The sequence below is a fragment of the Bufo bufo genome, chromosome 3, assembly GCF_905171765.1.
Source record: "Bufo bufo chromosome 3, aBufBuf1.1, whole genome shotgun sequence".
In the NCBI taxonomy this organism is placed as follows: Eukaryota; Metazoa; Chordata; class Amphibia; order Anura; family Bufonidae; genus Bufo; species Bufo bufo.
Window position 1 is genome coordinate 211217354 of NC_053391.1, and position 13815 is coordinate 211231168.

At 40.2% G+C, this 13815-nt stretch overlaps 1 protein-coding gene across 3 annotated transcripts in view; it reads right to left on the reverse strand.

Moving 5' to 3' along the window:
* Window positions 1-13815, reverse strand: part of PTPN22 (protein tyrosine phosphatase non-receptor type 22) — a 183198-nt gene that overhangs the window by 168988 nt on the left and 395 nt on the right. The gene's annotated exons all lie outside the window — the stretch shown is intronic.

The following is a 13815-nucleotide window of genomic DNA, read 5'->3' on the forward strand; positions in this document are numbered from 1 at the left end:
TGCTCTATAAAAATATCACATGACCTAACCCCTCAGGTGAATGCTGTAAAAATAAATAAATAAAAACTGTGCCAAAACAACCCATTTTTTGGTCACCTTGCACCATAAAGTGTAATAATGAATGATCAAAAAATCATATGTACCCAAAATGGTACCAATAAAACTGTCACCTCATCTCGTAGTTTCCAAAATGGGATCACTTTTTGTGAGTTTCTACTGTAGGGGTGCATCGGAGGGCTTCAAATGGGACATGGTGTTTAAAAACCAGTCCAGCAAAATCTGCCTTCCAAAAACTATACGGCACTCCTTTCCTTTTCTCCCTGCCGTGTGCCTTTACATCAGTTTACGACCACATAGTGGGGTGTTTCAGTAAACTGCAGAATCGGGGTAATAGATATTGAGTTTTGTTTGGCTGTTAACCTTCGATGTGTGGAAAACCTTCGATTAAAATGGAAAATTTGCCAAAAAAGTTACATTTAGAAATTTCATCTCCATTTTCCTTTAATTCTTGTAGAACACCTAAAGGGTTAACAAAGTTTGTAATCAATTTTGAGTAACTTCAGGGGTGTAGTTTCTAAAATGGGGTCACTTATGGGTGGTCTCTACTATGTAAGCCCCACAAAGTGACTTCAGATCTGAACTGATCCTTAAAAAGTGAGTTTTGAAAGTTTTCTTAAAAATTTTAAGAATTGCTTCTAAAATTCTAAGCCTTCTAATGTCCCAAAAAAATAAAATGACATTTACAAAATGGTGCCAACATAAACTAGACATATGGGGAATGTTAAGTAATAAATATTTTATGAGGTATCGCTTTCTGCTTAAAAGCAGAGAAATAGAAATTTAGAAAATTGCTAATTTTTCTAACTCTTTGGTAAATTTGGGATATTTTCATAAATTAAGGTGAAATATATTGACTCAAATTTATGACTGTCATGAAGTACAATGTGTCACAAGACATGTCAGATTTGCAAAAAATGGCCAGTGCAGGAGGGTGAAAACTGGGTAGAAGGGATTAATTTGATTACAGTGATAACAAACTGACATAATTTTATTACTTTTGAACAAAATAGAAAATGACTTTTTAAATGTAAATTATTTTTAGTGTTTGTATATTATGAGTAATGTTGAGTGAACTGAAGTCCATGAAAGTCGACTTCCATCCGAATTTCCTCGTGCTTCGCAGTAGCAAATCGATTTTCCCTGAAATAGTGTAAAAAAATTAATTCATAATTACCTCATCCATTTGTTCGTGACGGGCTGGCCACCCCATCTTGACTGAAGATCTCATACATGATATCACCGTGCTGGCCGACATGATGACGCAACCACGGGCTGTGCAAGATTTCGCTCCAGATCTTCAATCAAGATGGCGGCAGCCAGCCCGTCGTGAGCAAATAGTTGAGGTAACTATGATTTTATTTATTTTTCTTTTAATGTTACACTCTGTTATGACTGTCAGATGCTGCGATCACTATGACCGCGGCATCTGGGGGTTACAATGATGGGGAGCAGCGCAATTGCAGCTCCTTTTTATTGCACTCACTACTTACAAAGAAGTGCACTTCGTGACGAGTTAGGTTGAGTTCACATTACTGTTTAGCTTTCCATTCTTCTGATCTGAGAGAGAGAGAGAAAAAAACAGGATCCTGTAAAAAAAATGGATCCTGTTGCATCGGTTATGTATAGACTTGCAACTGATCAGTTTTTTTACAGGATCTAGTAAAAAAAAAGGATACTGTTGCTTCATTTGTCATCTGTTTAAGCCATATCCGCCTGAGATCCGTTTTTTTAGATGGAAACAAAAGTAATGTCTTGACTACTGCAACGCATTACTAATCGGTCTCCTTCTCACTAAACTCTCCCCCCTTCAGTCTGTCCTAAATGCTGCAGCCAGGCTCATCTATCCATCCAACCGCTGCACTGATGCTACTAGTCTGTGCCAGTCACTTCACTGGTTGCCCATCCACCACAGAATACAGTTCAAACTTCTCACCCTCACCCACAAAGCTCTCTACAGTGATACACCTCCATACTGTATATCTCCTCCCTCATCTCCATCTACCACCCTACTCGTGCTCTTCATTTTGTTAGTGAACTAAGATTAATAACCTCCATAATTCGGACCTCTCATTCCCGTCTTCAAGACTTTTCTCGAGCTGCACCTACTCTGTGGAATACTCTGCCCCGGAATATTAGGTCAATTCACAATTTCTCCACCTTCAAACGTGCCTTAAAAACACATCTTTTCATGCTGGCTTATCAAGCTACCTAAACTGACTATTCCCCGACTAAACCTCCCCCCACCAACTCCTCTGGCCTAAACTCGATCCTCTAGCAGTCCCAAACCTGAAGCAGATCGGCCGGCACCACTCCTGTCAGTTCAATAATGGCTTGAATCCTACTTATCACAATTACCTACCTTATGTGTCACCCCTAATTCCTCATAGATTGTAAGCTCTTGCGAGCAAGACCCTGACTCCTAGTGTTTGAGTTGTTTATTAGCCAGTTACTTTTGTTTTGTACATGAACCCTATGAATTTGTAAAGCGCTGCGGAATATGGTGGCGCTATATAAATAAATATTATTATTATTACTGTATGCAGGACTTTTTTTTTTCGTCTAAAAAGTGGATCTCAGACGGAAATGACTCAAACTCATGACAACTGACGCAACAGGATCCGTTTTTTTACAGGATCCTGTTTTTTCCCCTCTCTCTCTTCTTCTGACGGATCAGAAGAACGGAAAGCTAAATGGTGACGGTGAGCCTAAGTTCATCTCAAAGTGAATTTCTTTTGTAAAATTCAGCGAAGCAGCCTAGTCATAACTTTTTTTTATTTTTTTTACAATGGAGGTTTCTGATGGCTTGTTCTTTTGCAGGACAAGCTGTCATTTTTAGTCATTTTATGTCATTAGTACCATTTTGGGATACATAAATTATGACTGATTACTTTTTTGGAAGGAAGATGATTGAGCAAAAAAAAAAAAAACAATTTAGGTGTGTTTTTTGATTATTCTTTTATTACAATTACCCTGCTGGATAAATGATATGTTAATTTTATGATAGGGGTTGTTGCACATGAAGATTCACAATATATAAGAATATATAAGGGATGGGGGGGGGGTTTACACCGCAATAAAATTGTTGTTGTGAAAATTGCGATTTTTTTAATTTTAATTAAAATTTGAGCCATCTCCCTCAAATGCCTTAGATGCCACTGTCGCTATTGACCATGGACTTGGCTATATATTAGCCATTTGCAACATGATTTGGGAACGATCCTCTCACCATGATATACAGTATGTACACTGTGGTGCAGAAGAGGTTAATATATTAATTTTAGCAGATTTTTATAAAATTTCTGGCCAGCATTGATCTGGCCTGGTTATTCATCTTCCCCTTTGTCTACTTCTTCTTGGAAACCATATTTCCTACACAAATCTGGGAATTTAAAAGTTACATGAAAAGTAACTAGGCTTGTTCCCCTTGTCTGTAGAGCGTGTTTCGACATAGTCTGAGACTATCAGCACTCATTAGACAGTGTTAGGGTACAGCCGTGGTGAGTCTGCCGTGGATGTTCACCCAGGGAAAATCCACAGCAGCAAAATCATTGCGGATATGCTGCAAGTTTGTTCCAGATTTCATATTTTGCTTTGCAAAGGGGTAAACCTGTGACAGATATCCGCCATATGAATTGACATGCTGCAGATTTAAAATCCAAACATGTAAAGTTATGACTCCGATGGGGACACTCTCTGCAGTGTGTGGATGATGTTTGTTCAATTTTAGCTGCGGCCGTAAACACTGCAGATTTTCTGAACGCAAGTTTTGGGAAATCTGCAGCGTTTAAGCTCTTTTTAGGGTCATGCACTAATAACAAGGGGATTCCTGACACATTTTCAGGAAGAATAAAAGAGGAACAGAACAATACAGAGTTGTTTTAGTAGAATTTCTGTTTCATGGGAAATACAAGTTTTTACTATCTGACATCAGGAGAGATGACTTGATCTTCAATTTACAAAAATATGCTTTTTTTGTTTAAACAAACTGAAACAAGATGAATACAAAAAGGCATTTGGTTAGATGACCCGTATTTAGGTAGAGGAATTGACATACAAAAGGAGGCCAGTAAGGTTGATGAAACCCGTGCAGGAAACTTATGGAGGCAGTGGTTTACAACCCAATATACATTTTATTCATATTGAGCTGCACTACGCTACTTTGAGACCCTTGAAAAAGAGATGCAACTAGAAAAGTAGATGCTCAGGAATAAAGGAACTGAGCGAACAGCAAATACAGTACAAAAGGTTGCAAATGAGTTCATAAAAAGTCAGCACAGTGTCAGCCCTGCTATCTCTCATCTGTGTTAGGGCTCATGTACACTAACGTATTTTCTTTCCGTGTCAATTCCGTTTTTTTTTTGCGGACCATATGCGGAACCATTCATTTCAATGGGCCTGCAAAAAAATGGAAGTTAGTGCTCATGCACACAAACTTATTTTTCCATAGTTTCCGCTCCATTTTTTTACAGGACCGTATACGGAACCATTAATTTCAATGGGGCTTGAAAAAAACCTGAAATGACTCCATTCCGTTTCCGTATATCCGCATGTCCGTTCCCCCCAAAAAATAGAACATGTCCTATTCTTGTCCATTTTGTGGACAAGTACAGGCATTGTTACAATGGATCTACAAAACCAATATACTGTATCATGTACTATAGGTGGATTTATAATATGCAAGCATATGAGCGCTCTTGTTTTGGGGAGTGAAATGATAAGTATTCTCTTAACAGGCACCATTTTTTATTCAATTTCAGTATTAAAAATGAGACTTTTTTGGAATCCTTACTGAAAATGATAGAAGTGGTAAGTTTTTAAATAGTAGAAAAGAAATATACAGTATTATAACCTTATTTTTTTTTATTTTAGTTTGGTCACTTAATGCATCAATACCGTATTTATTTTTTGACCATGGTGGAGTTTAGTGGGAACATTTTATGTTTTATTCTGACAACTGACACCTTTTTTAGATGAGGAAATAAAATAAGGAAGTAGAGTCAAACATATTTGCTTTTGTAAGTGTTCAGATCCATGAGACGCAGTCATTATAACAATAGCGATAAAAAAAGCAGCACATACTGTACAAACATCGAAAGCTATTTGCAAATTTTTACTTTTATCCCCCTCCGGCACATTGACGTACAGTTAGTATCCAAAGAGCCTCAGGTGTTTTTGGTGTCTTGAAATAATAAGGGCACTGTACTGGAATTGGAAAAGAGTGCCAGTTATCGCCTTCTGTGCTGTGATCAAACCTGTACTGTAGAAATGGCTCTGGACTGTCTCTTGTAAATCCCTGGTATGCTCTGACAGGTGCCTGAGCATATGCTATGCACAGGCACAATATATTGCCATATATTATCAACATATTAAAGTGTAAAGTCTATGTTGCCAGAAAAGTTCAAAAATAAAATAAAGTAACAAACATTAAAAAATAAACATTCACAATTAACATTTTTTTTAATTAAAGGGGTTATTTAGAAATTTGATATTGATGGCTTAGGATAGGTCAGCAATCCCCGATCGGTGGGGATCCAACTCCACGGACCCTTAGCGATCTGCTGTTTGAAGAGGCTGCTGCGCTCTTTGGATCTCTGGTGATCACTGCAGTCTCTTCAAAGCTTACCAAGAAAATACACCATACATTTATAGCGGCCGTGCTTGGTATTGCTCAGCCACATTCACTTGATGCGTACCAAAACAGTTGTATGCATGAGGCCTTAGATTGTGACCATGAATATAAAGACTTTAGTTATTATGAAACGTGAACTTGATGACAGCCATACATAGGCCTAGGAACTTCTCCTAATAGGCACTTAGTGACACAGAGGGGCTGTGTTAGATCCCACGGGAGCCATAATTGTCTTGAACTGTTGCCTTCTATTTGAGCCTATCTCTGTTCTGCTTCTCAGGCGGGATCTCTCCATAAAGGATAAGAGTTGAATGTTTTTTAGCAGCCACAGTGAGAATCCGATCTGGAACCCCACATCACATATACATAGCAAGTCAGAGATGGCAGGTAGCAGAAAGTTACATCTTGCCTTTTTGCTGCTTTTGTTATATTTTGGACTGACAAAGAACCAGAACAAGGTGTTTCAGTGTCCTAGACAGTTAAAGTAAATTGTGCCCCCCCCAATACATAAATAGGCCCTGATTTATTATTGCCCTGACACCTTTTTTTGACACAGAAAAGGAGCAAATCTACTGGATTTGTGACTTTTCAATGCATTTGTCATTTTCTAAGTTGCAACGTGCAATGTCACTTCACTTACCTGTTAAAGGTCTCTCTGTACAAGCTCTGTGGGTTCTACGCTCTAAGGCTTCCGGTCCCAATCGAACCAGAAATGATGAAGTGACATCCATCGTTCACATGACCACTAAGTCAATCACTGGCCTCAATGGTCACGTACCATTCACATGTTACCATAGAGGCCAGTTATTTGCTGAGCTGTCACATAAATTACATCATCACTGCAATGGGGTCCAGATCCACAAAGTGAAACTTTTTTCTTTGTTTATAAGCCCATCTGCTCCGCTGAAGGTTTTCAAAACTCTCGGACAACCCCATAAAAGGGGTTGTCCAAAACATTTTTTTAAAATGTTCCCACGCCTGTACATCATCCTCTAAAGAGATGGGGTACCATCAACTGTTGCAGCCAAGGCCTCAGTGTTGATGTGTCCCCAAGTGGCACAGAACCCAGCAGTGACATGCCGCTCAGGTACACATCACCATTGAGGACACAAACCAGTGGAAGCAGGAGGGGTTAGTGAGGCACTTTGGGCAGGGGGGAGCAGAAGCGGCAGTGAGCCACTTGGGCCAGGAAGGAGCAGAGGGGGCAGTGTGGCACTTGGGGCAGGGGAGTAACAGAGGGGGCAGTGTGGCACTTGGGGCAGGGGAGTAACAGAGGGGGCAGTGCGGCACTTGGAGCAGGGGGGAGCAGGAGGGTCAGTGAGAAACTTGGGGCAGGGGGAGGAGGGAAGAACAACTAAGGAGAAGGGAGGATCAGTCCTACTCCCATTCAGCAGTGTAAAGGACATTTCCCCAAAGCAGCACACTAACCAATCAGTGCTTTTCTTACTATCCTGATGCTCATTGGTCAGTAAAACAACCAATGAGCACTTCTGTCACTCTCACAAGGTGAGTTCTCATTGTTTAGCCTGCTTCTTGGTAAAGGGGCAGCCCCTTCCACTGCTGAACCCTTCCCTAACCCGGCGTTGCGATTTCAGCCTCCAGGATTCTGGAAGATTTAGGGTACATGCACACGTTCAGGATTTATGTGCGGAGAATTCGCACTGAAATCTGCAGGTGTTCGCAGACAAATCCGTACGGTCAATCCGCTTCAATTGGTGTGGATTTGCATGCGGATTAACATGTGGATTCGGTGCGGATTTTAGGCGTGCGTATTTTATTAAGTGAATGGAGATAATCCGGTCAGGTAAAATAAAATAAATTGACATACTGCTGATTTAAAAATCCTGATCGTGTGCATTTAGCCTTAATCGTCATTGCTGAGACTGGGACGAGGGCGTCGCTCTGGTCGGCCAGGTATTAAACTGCTGCGCAACGCCCTTGTCCCTCTCAGCAATAGCAATTATATCTGCCAGAAGCATAGGAGGAGCTGAGATCGCTCCACACAAGGCACGGGGAGAGGAGGCAGCCTTATAAATGAAACTTAGCAGTGCAGCACTGTGAGGGACATTTTTCAGATTTGCGCCCCCAGCAACTTGCTAGGCAGTCGCCTATCCCAGCTTACCCTTTGTCCCGACCCTGCACTGACAACAGTCAAGGAATAAGCACGCTACCTAGCCTGAGATTCGGGAGCTTTGAGTACTTAGCCCTAAGATTCCATCAGTATTCTGTATGTCATTGGTTGGGCTATCATTATGAACAAATACCTGTTTTAGCATTATATGGAGAGTCGGTTGTACAGCACTAGAGAATCAGGTTATTATCTGCTTCTAACATTAAATTAGGGAAAGCTGTAATGTAAATCTATCACATAATCTAAAGAGGTTTCCAGAATGTAAAGGCTATAGACACCTTTGGAACCATTTTGAGATAAAAATAAACATTTTAAATGTTTTTTTTTAAATTAAAATTGTTTCTTTGTTTTGGTTCTGAAGCTTCTATGTTTCCCAGGACATACCAGAATGCTGTTCTTTTGATAAATCTGTCAGAAAAGCTCGTCTCCTGAAGATATTTTTAGCTAATTTATCACCTAATTAAAGTCCAACTCAGAAGAAGAAAGTTCTGGGGCTGGGGAATGAGCTGCCTGACATCCGGTCCAATAGATTTATCACAGAACAGCATTTTGCAGCTTGAAACACAGAACCTGCCGAAGCCAAATCAATTAAAATCAATAAAATAAATTAGTTTAGCTGTCCCAAAAGGTGTCCATAGTGTTTAAATATTAATGACCTAGCCAGAGCTTGATAGCTGATGGTTTCAGCCCAGTACTGCTGTGTCCTCCTTATTGCTTACACAAGCACAGTGCCATACGTATTGCGGTGGTATGTAAAAGTACGGTAGGTGAAAAATAAAATCTAATAAATTTGGCCCTTACCCTGATCATTAGTCACTTCTGGCAACCATTGATCTTATATTACTAAATGAGAACATAGTCTGAGCTCTCATCATATACCTACTATCCAACTACTTTTGGTTCTGATGACAAGTAGTAATGTCCCGAACTATTCGCCGGCTAACAGTTCCCGGCAAACATAGCTTGTTCGCATTCGCCGCGGCGGGCGAACATATGCGATGTTCGGTCCGCCACCTATACATCATCATTGAGCAAACTTTGACCCTGTACCTCACAGTCAGCAGACACATTCCAGCCAATCAGCATCATACCCTCCCTCCCAGACCCTCCCACCTCTTATCAAAAAGCAAGGACAGCATCCATCTTAGATTCATTCTGAAGCTGCAGTGTCACAAATTTGACTAAGTTGTAATCGCAATGCGATTAATACAGGTTATATTAATCGCATTGCGAATTCAACTTAGAGCTGGGTTCCTAATGGTTGTATTGCTAGGATATAACGAAGATTGAGAATATAGTGCTATATTCGTTATATTCATCAATTCTAGCAATATAACCATTAGGAACTTAGCTCTAAGTTGTAATCGCAATGCGATTAATGCAGGTTATATTAATCGCATTGCGAATTCAACTTAGAGCTGGGTTCCTAATGGTTGTATTGCTAGAATATAACGAAGATTGAGAATATAGTGCTATATTCATTATATTCGTTAATTCTAGCAATACAACCATTAGGAACTTAGCTCTAAGTTGAATTCGCAATGCGATTAATGCAGGTTATATTAATCGCATTGCGAATTCAACTTACCACACTCTGCGTCAACTATGTAATTTTCCATGGGATTTTTGCCATGGATCCCCCTCCGGCATGCCACAGTCCAGGTGTTAGTCCCCTTGAAACAACTTTTCCATCACTATTGTGGCCAGAAAGAGTCCCTGTGGGTTTTAAAATTCGCCTGCCTATTGAAGTCTATGGCGGTTCGCCCGGTTCGCCCGTTCGCGAACATTTGCGGAAATTCACATTCGCCGTTCGCGAACGGAAAATTTTATGTTCGCGACATCTCTAAGACAAGCTGATCTCTACTGAAACTCTAGGGACGAGCTATCACTGGGTCACATTGCTGGTGCCTTCCCCTGAGAAGCCAACATTGATATCGGGCCCTGTGCATCCACTCTCCGTTGTGGCTAATAGAGTGAAGTCTTCAGCAGGAGAATTCTTAATAGGGCATATGGGCCGTGTTTACCCAGTGTTTTACCCAGTTTACCCAGCGTTTACCCCACTTTCACTTTATATTAGGTTCATTGTAAACCCTATTTTCTCTGATTTCTGTTCCAAATTTCTTAAAATCATTCTAATCCAAAATTATCCACACCAGGGCTCCATTAGAATTTTACGAGCTGCTATTATCACACCCTACAAGCGCAGTAGGTTGTATTGCTATATCGCAGAATAGTGCTACTAAGCATATGTTCTGGGAGCTGCATAAAATTAAATTTGTAATTTGGAAAAGAAATAAAAATTCATCAATATCTGGTTTTTTGTAATCATGTGCTTTCAAGCCAGACCATTAATAGCGATAACATGCGATATCATGATCTACCGCACCCAGAGTGCAATACTTGCAACAACCAAAGTCACTGTGGCGCCCTGGTCTCGGCCTGCATGGTCTGTGACATGAGAAGGTCAGTATCATGATGACCTGCAACACAGTTCCATAAGATAAAGCTCTTCCTTTCACATTGGCTTTAAAGTAAGCAAATATATAACCTGACATCTATGTAGAATACTGTATGTTTATTACATTTTTAGAAATTTTTGATTATTTTGCAGTTTATGTTACGCTAGAAAAGCTGCTCTGTGAAAATCTCTTGTTACATGGAAACTATCAAACAAGCAGTATATATCTACTGTTGTGGAAAAATTATTGTTCGCCGTATGGTCGCCATCTATCCTATGGAGATGCGCAGATTCGTTCGCATTCGCGTTCGCATCTGCGCAGAGACTTTCGCACGATGGTCTGGTCGTCCCGACCTTTAGCTGATTTGTGCCCGGCCTGGTATTACTGCAGGATACCAGTGTCATGGCGCCGGCTGAGGGGGAAGGGATGGGGACCGTCGAGCGAGGGTTTCTTCATCCACGAGGATAAGCGCGGCAATGGAAAGGGCGCGAATATGTGTGTGAACAAGCGAACATAAGTTTGCGCGATCATTCACATCTTTGCCAGACAAGCACTTCATACCATAACCTGTCTCCTCATTGGTCATGATTGTAAGACCGCCTTCCAGCCAATCACTTCATACCATAACCTGTCTCCTCATTGGTCATGATTGTAAGACCACCTCCCATCTTCTGGTATAAATAAACCACGCCTAGCCGCTGGGAGGCAGGCACATTATTGAAACCTACTTGAGAACATCTCTGTGATGTTATTTTGGAGGAATTGCGCACACATCGACGCACACTACACCAGGGATTTCCCGATTGTACTTCTGGCGGTCGTTTTCGGTTGTGAGAACGAGACAAAGGAGCACACGGCGACATCACTACTAATTATAATTCAAATACATATTATTAGAAATGTGCTGCTTTGCTATGTGAGATTCTCAGGTTGTAGCTTCTCGAGTTGGCTCTTATAAGTGACTGGCCTCAAATGGACCAGGCTGTTGTAGTGGCTAGATTAGGTAAATAGCCAAAGACTAGAGAAGAGTCAGGGTGGCTCTGATGGTGACAGTTGTCACAATATAAAGCTGTTTACCTAACTGGAGCAGCTCTAACAGGAAATATGTTGTGTAAGGCTCCATTTACATTTTCCGGTCCGCAAAATACATACGGTCGTGAGAATGCAGAAAACTCTAAAATAATAATGCTGCCCACCCCCTAAAAAAGCAAAAATAAAAACATAATGAAAAAGTAAATTAGAAAAAATACTAAAATCTATCAACTACGAGTATGTCTAAAATATACCATGTTTTTACATAATTTTTTAATGATATTTTTTATCTAGATGCTAAGCTATTTAACGTTAAATCTCCATCTTTCCTGTTCTGCAGCTTTAAAGTAAAAAGCATATCTGCGCACTGCCTCTGAATATAATGGTTTCTTCATGTTTGGGTTGGTGCCCTGATTACTGTCATCTGACATATGAGTATGGGAGGGAATATCTGTACACAATTTTATATTGATGTCATGGGAAAAAATTTACTCCCAGCTTAACCTCTTACATGCTGGACCACAGAGTAAGATGTCCTGAAAATATGTAAGTTCATGTATCATTGTTATTCTTACAATCTCTGATAAACAATGGACTTTAAAGTCACAATGTCATCTCCTGTCGTGAGGCCGCTGATGTTATGTACCTTCTTTTAACATATGGTGGTAGGAAACTGAATTATTTGAATTCTTTAGTATAACGCATAATCAGAATTCCCGCTATACAATAGACATAATTTCAATAACTAGTCTGTAGAGCTTTGGGTGAAATTACATTCATTGCTGCTAGCTAGTTCTGTAGGCCCTGTCATCTAAATACAGGTGACATGAACAAGTGATTCCCACAATACATTGCCACAGTATCTGTGAGTGGCCAAGCACTGTAATCTGCTGGTAGTGCTTGCAAGTCAGTCTTGGAGAAATGTATTTTCTCGCAGTTCTGTAGGCTTGTTGTGTGTGAAGAGAGAAAGCAGTTCATGAACATAAAGTGGATGTCCATTTTAAAAGCACTATAGCTGTGTAATATACACTAGCTGCAGGAATAATGTATCTTCCTCTTTCAGATAGTTAAAGCTCCTTACACACTGGCGGCAACTGTGTGCATCAGTATTTGTCCGGCCGAATCCCAGCACATTTGGTGGGTAGTGGCCAAATCTCCACCAGACCCCATATAGTCAATCGGGCCAGCAGGTACCGTCTGGCAACTCTTGCCGGCAGTGTGAAACTAGCCTAATAAATTGCATTATGAGCATGTAATATTTTACCATAGATTATCTAGTTTAGCCTATTATCCTGTAGTGTTAATCAAGAGCAAGGCAAAATTACCCCATGTGGCAATTGTCCTGATGTGAAGCATAGAAAATTCTTGAGCCTAAATATATCAATCAGGATAAATCTACTGTCCATCTCAAGTAGTCTGTATTTTGCCAACAAGATCCTAGAGACCTGTGTTGTCCACTTGCAACTAATGGCAGCTACTGTACAAAAACAGGTAGGTATAACAGTCTGTGGGCAACATGCGGCCTTCGTGTGACTTTTGTCTCTTGAGGAAGACAAATTGACTTGGGGTAGCTGCCTTCCCCTAGATTATAAAACTCGATGAGTGCTCCCATGCACTGATCACTTTACCCAACTATAAAGAGAAGACCTGCTATGGTGAAAACTCCATCCACAGATACAGACCTTTCTGCATGTGATGTGAAGCCCTCTAGTAGAATCAAGGGCCACATTTGAGGCTCTCACTTAGGCCTCTTGCACACGAACGTGACGTGTTTTGCGGTCCGCAAAACACAGATGCTGCCCGTGTGCCTTCTGCAATTTGAGGAACGGAACAGACGGCCCATTATAGAAATGCCTATTCTTTTCCACAAAACGGACAAGACTAGGACGTAGTGCTGTCCGCATCTTTTGCAGCCTCATTAAAGTGAATGCGGCTCGGATGCAGAACCAAACCACGGTCGTGTGCAAGAGGCCTTATTCAGATGTTACATTGTCCAAGTCAGACACAATGAATGATTGACGAGGGTGATATATTTAAAACATATTTTTCCCTAAAATTAGATAAAATACAATATTACCAGTTATCTAGCACAATTCATTTGGTCCAAGGCCATGACGGTACATGAACCTGTCATGTTTCGGCTTTGGTCATCAATCTTTAATAAGTTCATATTATTGTTTCACATTAACATTTAAGTCATTATTTTTTGGTTTCATATTTCATCTCATAATTTATTTATTTGTAAAAGAAAAGCAAAATGTATAAAAGTAAAGCTATTAGTGCAATTTTAACACTAGATTATAGCTCTTCCCAAAGCATTACAGATAATATAGGCATTTCTCCATATCTGATTATATACATATACATATACATATAGTAAATGTGATTAAATGTAGTAATGCTTGACATTTCTGGCTGGTTAATACATGTTCATGTGGGTCGCCAAGCAGAAATAAAAAATAACCATACTACGTACTCAACTCAACTACAGAAAGACTATATTA